The sequence below is a fragment of the Microcaecilia unicolor genome, unplaced genomic scaffold, assembly GCF_901765095.1.
Source record: "Microcaecilia unicolor unplaced genomic scaffold, aMicUni1.1, whole genome shotgun sequence".
Classification (NCBI taxonomy): Eukaryota; Metazoa; Chordata; class Amphibia; order Gymnophiona; family Siphonopidae; genus Microcaecilia; species Microcaecilia unicolor.
Window position 1 is genome coordinate 22,762 of NW_021963808.1, and position 13,655 is coordinate 36,416.

General features: G+C 45.5%; 1 pseudogene; it reads right to left on the reverse strand.

The window, feature by feature from the left end:
• Positions 1–645: 645 nt before the first annotated feature.
• Positions 646–13,655, reverse strand: part of LOC115459656 — a 65,545-nt pseudogene continuing 52,535 nt past the window's right edge.

Here is a 13,655-nt window from a genome sequence, read left to right on the forward strand (position 1 = left end):
CTCATGTCGCCTCCAGTGTTCTGTTGCCTTCACTTGGGTTCGTAACATCCTGACGTTAGCTCGCCTTCAGCGTTCCCTTCCCTCTTAGTGTCCCACCCTCCTCTGATGTCATTTCGTCTTTGTGCGAGGGTGGGACTGTGAGAGGGAAGGGAACGCTGGAGGCGAGCTAACGTCAGGATGTTACGAACTCAGCCAGTCAGAGAACCTTGAGGTAAAAATTATTATATAGATAATTTCATGTTTTAAACGGTGAAAGTTTTCTGGTTTCCATCTGTACAGGAAAGAAAGAAATCCTCAAACTTTAATATTTCTGTGGCAGTGATTGATTTGAACATGTTTAACACAAATCTGAAAAATCTTCCACCTCTCACAATCCTGCCAGAGACTTCAGATTAAGGGGTCCTTTTACTAATCTGCGGTAAAAAGTGGCCTGTGGTACTGTAGGCTTTGGTTTGGGGCACGTGCAGAATTATTTTTCAGCGCAAGAAGAAAAAAATGCAAAATTGCTGCACGCCAAAAATGAAATTACTGCAAGCGCCACACGGTAGTTGGGTGGTAAGTCCATTTTGGTGCACGTAGTGCGTGCGTAGACGCTTACGCAGCTTAGTAAAAAGGGGCCCTCAGGAAATAAATCAGGACAGAAGCTGGATTTTATGAAATCATAAGGAAGAGCAGCAGAGCTTCCCAGATTTATTTGTACATAAGACTCTGGTAACATAACTACAAATTCTCAAGCAGAGAGAGAGAGTCTGGGAATGTTAATCCTGAGTCCAGCTGTTTAATTCCAGGCTGGTACCTGGCGGATTCTCAAAGGAATTTCAGAAATAGTCCTGAAGAAAGGTCGGAGTTTCCCTGTGAAGGAGTCAGTGAAGGTGAAGAGATGAGATTTATTCTCTGCATCATAAAACGAGACCTTTCCTGCCTCATAGTCCAGCAGAATCCCCACTGCCCGGGGGATCTCACTCAGGGGGAGCTGGGTCAGAGGGGAGGTGAGGGCCCTGCATATCTGCTATACCACAGCCCCACTGTCCAGAATCCTTCCCCAGGTGCCAGGGTGATCTTCCCCTTCCTCATCACAGAGTCTTTACACACTCCCAATAGACAGTAACTCACATCCCCCACCTCCACCTCCCAGTAACGTCTCCCTGAGGTGAAGCCCTCTCTCCCCAGCACATTGGGATCAATATCAAATCTCTGAGGAGTGCCCGGCACTTTCTGTCTTGTGTTACTCCATGTGACACTTTTCCCATCTTCAGACAGGACGAGATTAGGATGAGCAGTTTCAGGATCCAGAGTCACATTTACTGCAGAGAAAACACACATTAATAAACATGAGCAAAGACATCTCATTAGCTTATCACACACCCACCGCTAACCCTCATTGGCTCCTCACACACCCAGCTCTAACCTTCATTGGCTGCTCCTGCACCTACCTCTAACCCTCATTTGCTGGTTCTTCAGTCAATCACTTTTTCTATGACAGGAGCTCTGCTATTGGATATTGTCACTTTCCTGCCTCATAGATTTGACTCAGGACATGGGATGACGTCAAAACATTGAAGCCAATTAGGTTAATCTGTTTCCCTTCCCCCACTCAGCCATCATCCTTGTACTCTCAAAACAAAACAAATATGAGCTGCTGCATCCTCCTTGTCATTCTTTATTCTTGGTGGCATTTTTATTTAATCTCACTTATATTTTCAAACATGCCCTCAGATCCTCATAAATTCTCCTCCCAGTGGAAGGGACCCTGTGAAATCATAGGTAAGGTGGGTCCTTGGTCATATAGAGTGAAACATGAGAATGGGAGGGTACAGACCTACCATATAAGCGTTCTGCGTCCGTGGATAGAACGGAAGGGGCTGACAGTAACCCTGGAGGAAGAGTTGGGACCCCAGGTGAGTGAGGTACTAGAGGTAGGGCGACCAGTGATTGGGAAGGACCTAAGGCCTGAGCAGAGGAGGTTGGTAGAGCGCTTACTAAAGGAGTTCCCGCATGTCCTAAACCCTAGGCCCGGGGAAACACATATATTGTGATAAACACAGTGTCTGCCCTTACATGAGGTGGCCGCCAGGGGGCGCTCTTCCACTGGAATCGGGAAAATTCCCATTCTGGTCACTAGAGGGAGCTCCAGGGATCGAGCTGAGTATTGGCATGTATGGGCCAGTAGAGGGAGCTCCAGAGAGATAGCTGGGGGAGTGAGAAGAGACTTCTGGACCCAGATCTTTCTAGAACCAGAGGGGCGAGGTCTCAAGAGGTGGGGGAGGTTTATTGGACACCTCATAAAGAGCTTCCTCTCAGTAGAGGAGAGAGGTTTGCCGGAAAGAGGAGTTTTGCCCAAGGGAAAGAAGATGAGAGCCTGGAGGCCTGAAGCCTGGGCTGTGTGATCCCGGTGCTGGGGAAGAAGGACTATATGTCTGGGACTGTGTGTCCGAGAAGGTAAAGCAGGCTGTAAAAGCCTGGGGTTAGAAGTCCCCAAAATATGGAGGTTGGAACTGTGAAGTGGTTAAAGTGAACAAACAGCCGTGGGGTGGAGGATAGGACCGTAAGATTAATGTGAATAAAGAAGGTCCTATCCAGGGGAGGAGGCTGTTATACCCTGAGACCCAGATGTCCCCAGTAAATGGTCTCAGGGGGTGAATCGCAGTAACAGATTAATAGTGGGAAAACCAGGTTCCCACAAGACTGTAACCTAGCTAATAAACTGAATTTACATGCAACCAGCTAATTTGCATATTTTTGCAAGCAGAGGAAGCTGTGCTATCTTCCAGAGAAGGGTGACATGGGGGCCCCACCAGAAGAACTGGTAAGGTGGGTCGGTTACCAGGTGATACAGCGGGGAGGCCGGGCCAGGACTGCAGGTTAAGGAAGAGGTCACCCTGAGGGAAAGGGGAGGACCAAACATAGAGGCCTGAGTCAACGCAGTCACAGGGAACTCTAGTTTCAAGGTGGTTCCCTGAAGCAAAAGGCTGGTGAGGCCGGGCAGGAGCCACTAAAGGCCCACTGACTACAGGCGGGTTCTGGGGGACTAGAGAACTCAAAGTGAAGCTGAGTGGAAAAGGCGTCAGTCTCCAGAGGAGGTCTCCTGTGTGGGGATAGTGGGAGCGGTCGAGTTCCAGAGGCAAGTCAGCAGAGTGCCACGAGGTCTCCTGTGTCATTCTCACAATATTCACCCACAACATTCTTACTGAGCCAGGGAAAAAAGTCAGGCAATGGCCCTACCGGATACCAGTGAGGATACCCCGTCTCATCTGCCCGCAACCTCGATGTCATCTTCGACTCCTCCCTCTCCTTCTCTGCGCATATCCAGCAGATAGCCAAGACCTGTCGCTTCTTCCTCTATAACATTAGCAAAATTCGCCCCTTCCTCTCCAAGCACACCACCCGAACTCTCATCCACTCTCTCATTACCTCTCGCCTTGACTACTGCAACCTACTCCTCACCGGCCTCCCACTTAGCCATCTATCCCCCCTTCAGTCCATTCAGAACTCTGCCGCACGTCTTATCTTCCGCCTTAACCGATATACTCATATCACCCCTCTCCTCGTCACTTCACTGGCTTCCGATCAGATACTGCATACAGTTCAAGCTTCTCCTACTCACCTACAAATGCTCTCGATCTGCAGCCCCTCCTTATCTCTCTACCCTCATCTCCCCTTATGTCCCTACCCGTAACCTCCGCTCTCAAGACAAATCCCTCCTTTCAGTACCCTTCTCCACCACCGCCAACTCTAGGCTTCGTCCTTTCTGCCTCGCCTCACCCCATGCTTGGAACAAACTCCCTGCGCCCATACGCCGGGCCCCCTCCCTACCCATCTTCAAATCATTGCTCAAAGCCCACCTCTTCAATGTCGCCTTCGGCACCTAATCACTACACCTCTTCTCAGGAAATCTCAACTACCCCAACTTGACATTTCGTCCTTTAGATTGTAAGCTCTTCTGAGCAGGGACCGTCCTTATTTGTTAATTTGTACAGCGCTGCGTAACCCTAGTAGCGCTCTAGAAATGTTAAGTAGTAGTAGTAGTAGAAATTATTAAACAGGTTAAAGAAATGTTAGAATTAGGAATAAGAGTTCCTACAACTATGGGATCTTCACAGGACAAACACGGAACCAACTCACATCAAAGGACACACACTAGACATCGTCACATACAAATTCGATCTCAATTCAAACCTTACACTAACAGACACAAAATGGACACCCGCACAGTGGTCTGACCACTACAAAGCAAACATTTCCCTCCAATGGCGAACGAAAAACTCAACGAACAAACTAGAACGAAAAACCTATAGCATGAGAGGAAAAATAGACCCAGTAATATTCTGGCAACAGATCTACTATAACGGATGGACAATAAAAACAGATACAAACCAATTCCTCCTAGAATGGGATGAGAGATGCAGATCCATATTAGACAATATTGCTCCAACCCAAACTAGAACCTCACACAGAAAGAATTCAATACCATGGTTCAATGAAGAACTGAAAAAAATTAAAACACAAGTCAGAAGGTTAGAACGTGCATGGAATAAAAAGAAAGATGAACCCACACTTAACACCTGGAAACAACTCCAAAGGAAATACAAATATACCATAAGACAAACTAAAAGACTATATTACAAATCTGTAATTGGACCAAACTACAAGGACACACATAAACTCTTCCAGCTTGTGAATAAACTAATAGATATTACACCAATCACAACTAACAGCAAAGACACACCAGGAGCAGACAATCTCGCAAAATACTTCAATAAGAAAATCGTACAATTGCGACTTAAGATACCTGCCAGTAGTATTGACTATGCTGAACTCCTTGACTGTCTAGACCCAGACCCTGGCATATACCCAGCAGACAGAACATGGACTAACTTCGAAGCACTATCAGAGGATATCATCTCTCAAACGCTCAAAAGATTTGCCAAATCTCATTGCAAACTAGACATATGTCCAAACAACCTTATGACATCTGCTCCCCAACAATTTATAATAGACATAACGAAACACCTGAATTACATGTTACAAAATGGAATCTTCCCGAAGGAGAAAGGAAACATTCTACTCACCCCCATACCCAAAGACCCAAAGAAAAACGCCAGTGAACTAACCAACTACAGACCAGTAGCATCCATTCTCTTATTAACCAAACTAAAGGAAGGAATGGTGACCAAACAACTCACAAACTATTTAAATAAATTCTCAATACTCCACGACTCCCAGTCAGGATTTAGGTCTAACCATAGTACTGAAACAGTACTAACTACACTTATGACTAAATTCAAACAAACGATTGCAACTGGAAAAAACATACTACTCCTACAATTCAACATGTCAAGCGCTTTCGACATGGTTAATCATGGAATATTACTACATATCCTTGAGTACTTCAGAATTGGAGGTAATGTTCTTAATTGGTTTAAGGGTTTCCTAACCACATGATCATACCAAGTGACATCTAACTCGACTACTTCAACCACATGGATACTTGAATGCGGAGTGCCACAGGGATCCCCCCTCTCATCGACTCTATTCAACTTAATGATGATACCCTTAGCCAAACTACTATCAAACCAAAACCTCAACCCATACATATATGCAGACGATGTAACGATCTACATCCCATTCAAACAAGATTTAAAGGAAATTTCCAATGACATTAACCAAAGCCTCCATATCATGCATTCATGGGCGGATGCATTTAAGCTGAAACTTAATGCAGAAAAAACCCAATGCCTAGTACTCACCTCTCAATACAACACAAATTCACCATCATTAACACACCAAATCTGAACCTTCCAATTTCAAACACCCTAAAAATTCTTGGAGTCACTATTGATAGACACCTCACACTTGAGAATCATGCAAAAAACCCAACCAAGAAGATGTTTCACTCAATGTGGAAATTAAAAAGAGTAAGACCTTTCTTCCCAAAAACCGTCTTCCATAACCTAGTACAGTCAATGGTGCTCAGCAATCTAGCCTATTGCAACACACTCTATGCTGGCTGCAAAGAACAAATAATCAAGAAACTTCAGACAGCCCAGAACACTGCAGCCAGACTCATATTCGGAAAAACAAAATATGAAAGCGCTAAACCCCTATGAGAAAAACTACACTGGCTCCCACTTATGTTTCAACAATTTTATTGATGAAGGTAATAAAACAGAACAAACCATACAATATCCAAATGTGTAGTGGTACAAATGTTGTTCATACATTATCATGCACTAAACAGTCATCAATAGGTTTTTCCTTTTCCCCCCTCCCCCCCCCTTGTATTCCGGGATGTCTCTACCCTTTGAGCCCCCCCTTCCCCCCCCCCCCCAGTCCCCCTCTTTTTTGTGTTCTTTGTTGCCTTGTTACCGGTCCGTCTAATTGGCCGTTAAACTCGTCAGTTTTGTAGACAACACTTTCATTATCCTTTATCATAAATCAAGCCTCCTTTTTGCCCCCCTCCCCCCCACCTTTCTCCTCCCCCCCTTTTCACCTCCTCGACTCTGTGCGTCCTAGGCGCACGAACAGTCTCGACCCCCCCCAGGGCGTGTTAATCCCAGACCTCTGAAGTTGTATTATATCCATAGTATTATCTCCGTCTTCATCCTGAAAAGGAGTTCAACACAAGGCTGCGGGCTCTGTGGGGCAGGGATTGGATATATTTATCCCATACTTCCAGGAACAATTTCCGTCGTTTAAACGTCAAACGTGCATACTGTAATTCCAACAGAAGCAAGCCATGCAGCCTATTCCTCCATTGCCAATATGATGGAGCTTGGTCGCTGGTCCATACACCCAGCACTATCCGTTTCCCCAGCATTCCTGCCTTCCGAATCAACATTTTAAAATGCTTATCTTGGGGCCCAAAATCCTCATATTTATCTAACAGAAACCCTGTTGCTGATCTGTTCAAAGGTCTACCTCCTAAACCCTCCAAGTATGCTGTCACCTCGTTCCAGAAAGCCTGAGTGTGTGTGCATTCCCAAAATGCATGTAGAAAGGAATTTATACCCATCATACATTTTGGACAAGTCAGGGAGTCTACCCCTCCCACTTTAAAGAGTCGCTCTTGTGTGAAATATGCTCTGTGCAGCACCCAGAAATTACATTCCCAGAGCTCTGCGCTAACCGAGCCTGATGGGATTCGTCCCACCAACCGAACCATATCCAATGACGCAGCCGGTAGGCCCAACTCCCGGCTCCACCTGGTTTGCAGTTCACTTTTATCTTGCTTTGGCTGTATCGCATCTAATGCTACCTTTAAATTAGATACCGATATTCCCCGGTCATGGGTAGGTTCATAGAAATCTAGTATCTTCTGTCTGATGGAGAATTGCAGATTTCCTTTATCAAAATTGTTAATATAATGTTGCACTTGCCTATATGCGAACAGATCCCTATGTTCTACTTTCTCCAAAGCCAACAACACCTCCCATGTCTGTAATCATCCCTCGACATCCAACAGGTCTTTAACATACCGTATCCCGGTTTGCTCCCAACGTTTAAAAAACATGTTATCATTGCCTGGAAGAAACTCCCTATTTCCAACCAAGGGTATTTGATCTGATTGTTGTGGGTTCCCTTCAAGCAAGGTCACCAGGTATATCCATGCTGCCCTGATGGTCTTCACCAAAACATTCCCTCTCAATTCTACCGGGATTTTCACAGTAGGGCAGTGAATCACTGAAAAGATACTCCATTTGCCCAGCACTGCTTGTTCCATGTGTATAGGTGTATAAATTTGTTCCCCCAATACCCAATCTCCCAGATGTCGTAGTAAGCAGGCCCAGTTATATGTTTGTATGTCTGGTAGGCTCAAACCTCCTTGTTGCCATGTCCCCGTCAATGTCTAAACAAAGTTCTTGGTTTCTTCCCCTGCCAGCAAAATTTGGAGATCAACCTATTCAAAGCCTTGATATTTTTCTTCAAAAGTCTGATCGGTAATATTTGTAAGGTATATAACCATTTGGGAAATAAAATCATACGGAATAACTGAATTCGGCCACTCAAAGAGATTGGGAGTGACATCCACCGGGACATACTCTGCTCGCTGTGCTCCAACAGATGTGAGACATTGAGATCGTGGATCAGGAAAGTCTTATAGGGGAGTTTAATGCCCAGATATCTAAAAAATCTTGAGGCCCACTTCAAGGGAAACGGTCCTACCCATCTTTGCCGCATCGAGGGAATCATTGGTAAAGCCAGAGATTTATCTAGGTTTAACTTAAATCCCGAGAAATCCCCAAATTCAGCGATGCTATCCATCAAAGCTGGTAAAGATCTCTCAGGATCTGTCAGGTGGACTAGAAGGTCATCAGCAAAAGCTGAGATCTTAAACTCTTGTCTACCCACCGCCACCCCCTTAATATCTGGGTTTGACATTATTTCTCTCATCAGGGGGTCTATACTTAAGACAAATAGCAAAGGCGACAATGGACAGCCTTGCCTCGTTCCCCGTTGAATATTGATGGGCTCTGAGGTTACTCCATTCACCAAAACCACCACTCTTGGGGCTTCGTATAAGGCCCGCACTGCTTTGACCCAGAATCCATCAAACCCATAACTCTCTAAAACCGAAAATAAAAAATCCCAGTTGACTCTTATCAAACGCCTTCTCCGCATCAAAACTTATGAGGAGAGAAGGCGTTTCATTCCTCTCCACCCACGTCATAGAGGCAAGTATTTTTCTCATATTCTTCGCTATAGTCCGACCTCTCACAAAACCAACCAAAGACGGTAATATCACTGCCAATCTGTTGGCCAGAATTTTAGCGAACATCGTGGCTTCCACGTTTAGTAGAGAGATCGGTCTATAGGATGATGGCTGTATCGGGTCCTGGCCTGGCTTCAGCAGCACTACCATCTGAACTGCTCTTAGTGTATCCTATAACTCTCCCTTCTCCACAAATTTATTGTAAAGGGCTGTCAGAGAGGGCACTATCTGAGGACCCAGTATTTTATAAAATTCATATCGAAAGCCGTCTGGTCCCGGAGCCTTGAACAAAGACCCTTGTTGTATCTCTCTATATACGTCGTCTTCTGTAATTTCTTGGTTTAGCCCAGACTTTTGTGCAGTCGTCAAGGATGGTAGATCCCTCCCCTCCAAGTAAATTTTACTTTCTAAGTCATCTGTTTGTGGGTTGGAATACAACTCCCGATAGTAATGACGAAAAGTGGCTGCTATTTCCCTATCTGATCTCACCAAATCTCCTTCTGGGTTCTTAAGTTGCAATATTTATTTATTTATTGCATTTGTATCCCACATTTTCCCACCTATTTGCGGGCTCAGTGTGGCTTACAATACCAGTATGAGTAAAGCGACCATGGTGGAAGACGAGACTGGCAGCAGAGTTTTGAACCAATTGGAGAGGGGAGAGGTGACTAAGTGGGAGGCCAGCAAGAAGCAGATTGCAGTAGTCTAAACGAGAGGTGACAAGGGTGTGGATGAGTGTTTTGGTACAGTGCGCGGAAAGAAAGGGGCGGATTTTACGGATGATGTAAAGAAAGAAACGACAGGTCTTGGCGATCTGCTGGATATGATCAGAGAAGGAGAGAGAAGAGTCAAAGATGACCCCAAGGTTTCGAGATGAGGAGATAGGGAGAATGAGAGAACCATCAACAGAGATAGAAAACGGGGGGAGTGGGGAGGTGGGTTTGGGGGGAAAAATGAGAAGCTCAGTTTTGGTCATGTTTAATTTCAGGTGGCGTTGAGACATCCAGACAGCAATGTCAGACAAGCACGCTGAAACTTTGGTTTGGATGCAAGGTGAGATATTAGGGGTAGAAAGGTAGATTTGGGAGTCATCAGCATAGAGATGGTAGGAAAAGCCATGGGATGAGATTAATGAACCAAGGGAAGAAGTGTAGATAGAAAAGAGGAGGGGACCAAGAACAGAACCCTGAGGTACGCCGACAGGCAGAGGGATAGAAGTAGAAGAGGATCCACCAGAGTGAACACTAAAGGTGCGGAGGGAGAGGTAGGAAGAGAACCAGGAAAGGACAGAGCCCTGTAATCCAAGTGAGGACAGAATATCAAGGAGTATGCTGTGATCGACAGTGTCAAAAGCAGCGGAAAGATCAAGAAGAATGAGGATGGAATATTGACCTCTGGATTTAGCCAGTAATAGGTCATTGGAGACTTTAGTAAGCGCAGTTTCGGTTGAGTGGAGAGGGCGAAAACCAGATTGTAGTAGGTCAAGAATAGCATGTGAGGAGAGAAAAATCAAGGCAGCGGTGGTGAACAGCACGCTCAAGTAATTTGGAGAGAAAAGGGAGGAGGGAGATGGGTCGGTAATTAGAGGGACAAGTAGGGTCGAGTGAAGGCTTCTTAAGGAGAGGTGTGACCACAGCATGTTTAAAGGCAGTAGGGACAGTTGCAATGGAAAGTGAGAGGTTGAGAATGTGACAGATAAAAGGAATAAGAGCAGGTGAGATGGCATTAAGAAGGTGGGTGGGAATGGGATCAGAGGAACAGGTGGTACATTTTGAGCAAGAAAGAAGAAGTGTAGTTTCCTCTATAGTAACTTCAGGAAAGGAGGAAAAGGAATGAGGGGAAGGAGAGAGAGGGGAACGGACTAGTGGAGGGAAAGGTGGCGAGGTAGAGAATTCAAGGTTTATCTTTTGAACCTTGCCATGAAAGAATTCAGCAAGGGTCTGAGGAGATAATGAAGGGGGAGTTGGGGGAGGGGGCACCTTGAGGAGAGAGTTCAATGTGGTGAAGAGAAGTCGAAGGTTAAAGCCAAGAGAGTTGGTCAGTTGGCTATAATAATCCTGTTTGGTGCGTAAAAGAGCAGATTGGAAGGAGGTCAGCATGAACTTAAAATGTAAGAAATCAGCAAGGGCCCGAGATTTCCACCATAGGCGTTCAGCGCAGCGGGTACAGGAACGTAGGTAGCGGATATTAGAAGTCAGCCAAGGTTGGGGTTTTGTACGCCTTATAGGGCGGGTCATCAAAGGTGCAAAGGCAGAGGATAGAGTGAAAAGGAAATTATCAGGTAAGTCATAATTTTACCTTCCATAGGTCCCACAGATCAATCCAGAGACGAGTGGGATGTACCAAAGCAGTTCCCAAGTTGGGTAGGACCGCAGAAGCGCCACAAGACTAAGTGGCCAGAACTAAAAAGACTCGAAATGGCAAAATCGGAGCAAGACCTAAGACTGAGATTATTCCCGAAGATAAGATCCACGGAGAGAAAGAGAGCCGCTCAACCCCGAGAAAAGGAATGAGGCCTACACACCCAAGCGGGATAGAACCTGCAGAATCCACATCCTCCAGTCCAGACCAGGTCCCCCAAGCAGAGACTGAGCCGGGGCTGACCTCCCAGTTAGGAGCACAGCCCTTACACCAGAAGAGACCAGAACTCTGCCCACAGGCAGAGCAGCTCGGTCTTCACACGACCGACTGACAACTGTAAAGAGACCATCATCTTGTGCCAGAGCAAACTCCATCGACCTCAATGGAGTCCTGGTCAACAGCCTGGGCCCATCGCAGCCCCAAGGTCTCAAAAGAGAACCAGACTTGAAGCCCAGAGATGGCATAAGGCTTAAAAAGGCCAACGTCCAGAGGCAAAGCCATGCTCGATAAGGGTTGACACCCCGAGCCAGAGTAAGACTTGCCAAGTCTTGACATGCAGATATGGGACAAGGCTCAAGAAATCTCAAGGCCCAGAGACGGATCAATGCTCGACGTCCAGGGGTGACATGATACAGACGTTCAAATATTTGAAAGGTATTAATACGCATACGAACCTTTTCCGGAGACGGGAAGGTGGTAGAGCTAGAGCACATGAATTGAGGTTGCAGGGGGGCAGACTCAGGAGTAATGTCAGGAAGTATTTTTTCACAGAGAGGGTGGTGGATACGTGGAATGCCCTCCCGCGGGAGGTGGTGGAGATGAAAACGGTAATGGAATTCAAACATGCGTGGGATGAAAACAAAGGAATTCTGTTTAGAAGTAATGGATCTATGGAATCTTAGTGGACATTGGGTGGCGACGCCAGTATTTGGAGAATACAACTGGTGCAGGGTGGACTTCTATGGTCTGTGCCCTGAGAAAGACAGGGACAAATCAAACTCAGATATACATTATAAATGACCTAGAGATGGGAGTAACTAGTGAGGTAATTAAATTTGCTGATGACACAAAGTTATTCAAAGTCGTTAAATCGCGGGAGGATTGTGAAAAATTACAAGAGGACCTTACGAAACTGGGCATCTAAATGGCAATGAAGTTTAATGTGAGCAAGTGCAAAGCGATGCACGTGGGAAAGAGGAACCCGAATTATAGCTACGTCATGCAAGGTTCCACATTACGAGTCACAGACCAAGAAAGCAATCTAGGTGTCATCGTCGTCGATGATATGTTGAAACCTTCTGCTCAGTGTGCTGCTGTGGCTAAGAAATAGAATGTTAGGTATTATTAGGAAAGGAATGGAAAACAAAAATGAGGATGTTATGCCTTTGTATCGCTCCTTGGTGGGACCGCACCTCGAATACTGTTCAATTCTGGTCGGCGCATCTCAAAAAAGATATAGTTGAATTAGAAAAGGTGCGCAGAATTGCGACAAAAATGATGAAGGGGATGGGATGACTTCCCTATGAGGAAAGGCTAAAGTGGCTAGGACTCTTCAGCTTGGAGAAAAGGCGGCTGAGGAGAAATATGATAGAGGTCTATAAAATAATGAGTGGAGTGGAACGGGTAGATGTGAATCGTTTGTTTACTCTTTCCAAAAATATTAGGACTAGGGGGCATGAAATGAAGCTACAATGTAGTAAATTTAAAACGAATCAGAAAAAATGTTTCTTCACTCAACGTGTAATTAAACTCTGAAATACGTTGTCAGAGAATGTGGTGGTTAGCTTAGCGGAGGTTAAAAAAGGTTTGGACGGCTTCCAAAAGAAAAAGTTCATAGACCATTATTAAATGGAGTTCGAGAAAATCCACTATTTCTGGGATAAGCAGGAGAGACAGAGAGAGACAGAGAGAGAGAGAGCGAGAGACAGAGCGAGAGCAAGCCACCATGTAGGAAACTGGGTAGACAGCTTAAAGCCACCAGAAGAAAGCCCTTATGGAAAACATAGGAAAAAACATGCCAACACCCAATATGCTGCAAAGCAAAGAAAATTGGGATAGTGAGATTCTGCACTGAAAATAGGCAGATATAACAGTACACTGAGAAAGACCACTGACCCAACACCACAATCTGGCCAATGAAAGGTCGACACACTGCTATGCCATCCATGAGCCGGAAACCAGTAATGATCTCATGGAAACCTTTGCCCACGAGCCGGAGGAACCCCAGCTGGGGAGGGTAAATTAGGCCTTACCTGCCAATCCGCCTTCCCTCAGTCCCTCCGGACCGGCCCAGAATGTGACTGATGGGTTGTGTACGCCTTCCAGCAAGTGGAGAAAAAAAACTGACTCTAGTGAGCCAATAAGAGCCCTTGCCAGCTACAGAAAGATACAGTAATTAAGTACCAAAGCAAGAGTAAAAGTATACATAACCTGTGCATCCAAAAACCTGAGCAGCCACCGGCACTTTGCCAACAAAGGGTGAGTGCCTAATATATCATGGCCCTTCAAGAGGACTTTTTAGCAAACCAGACACATTTCTGTTACTTATAATTTTTTTTTTTTTTTTAAATATAAACTAGCAACA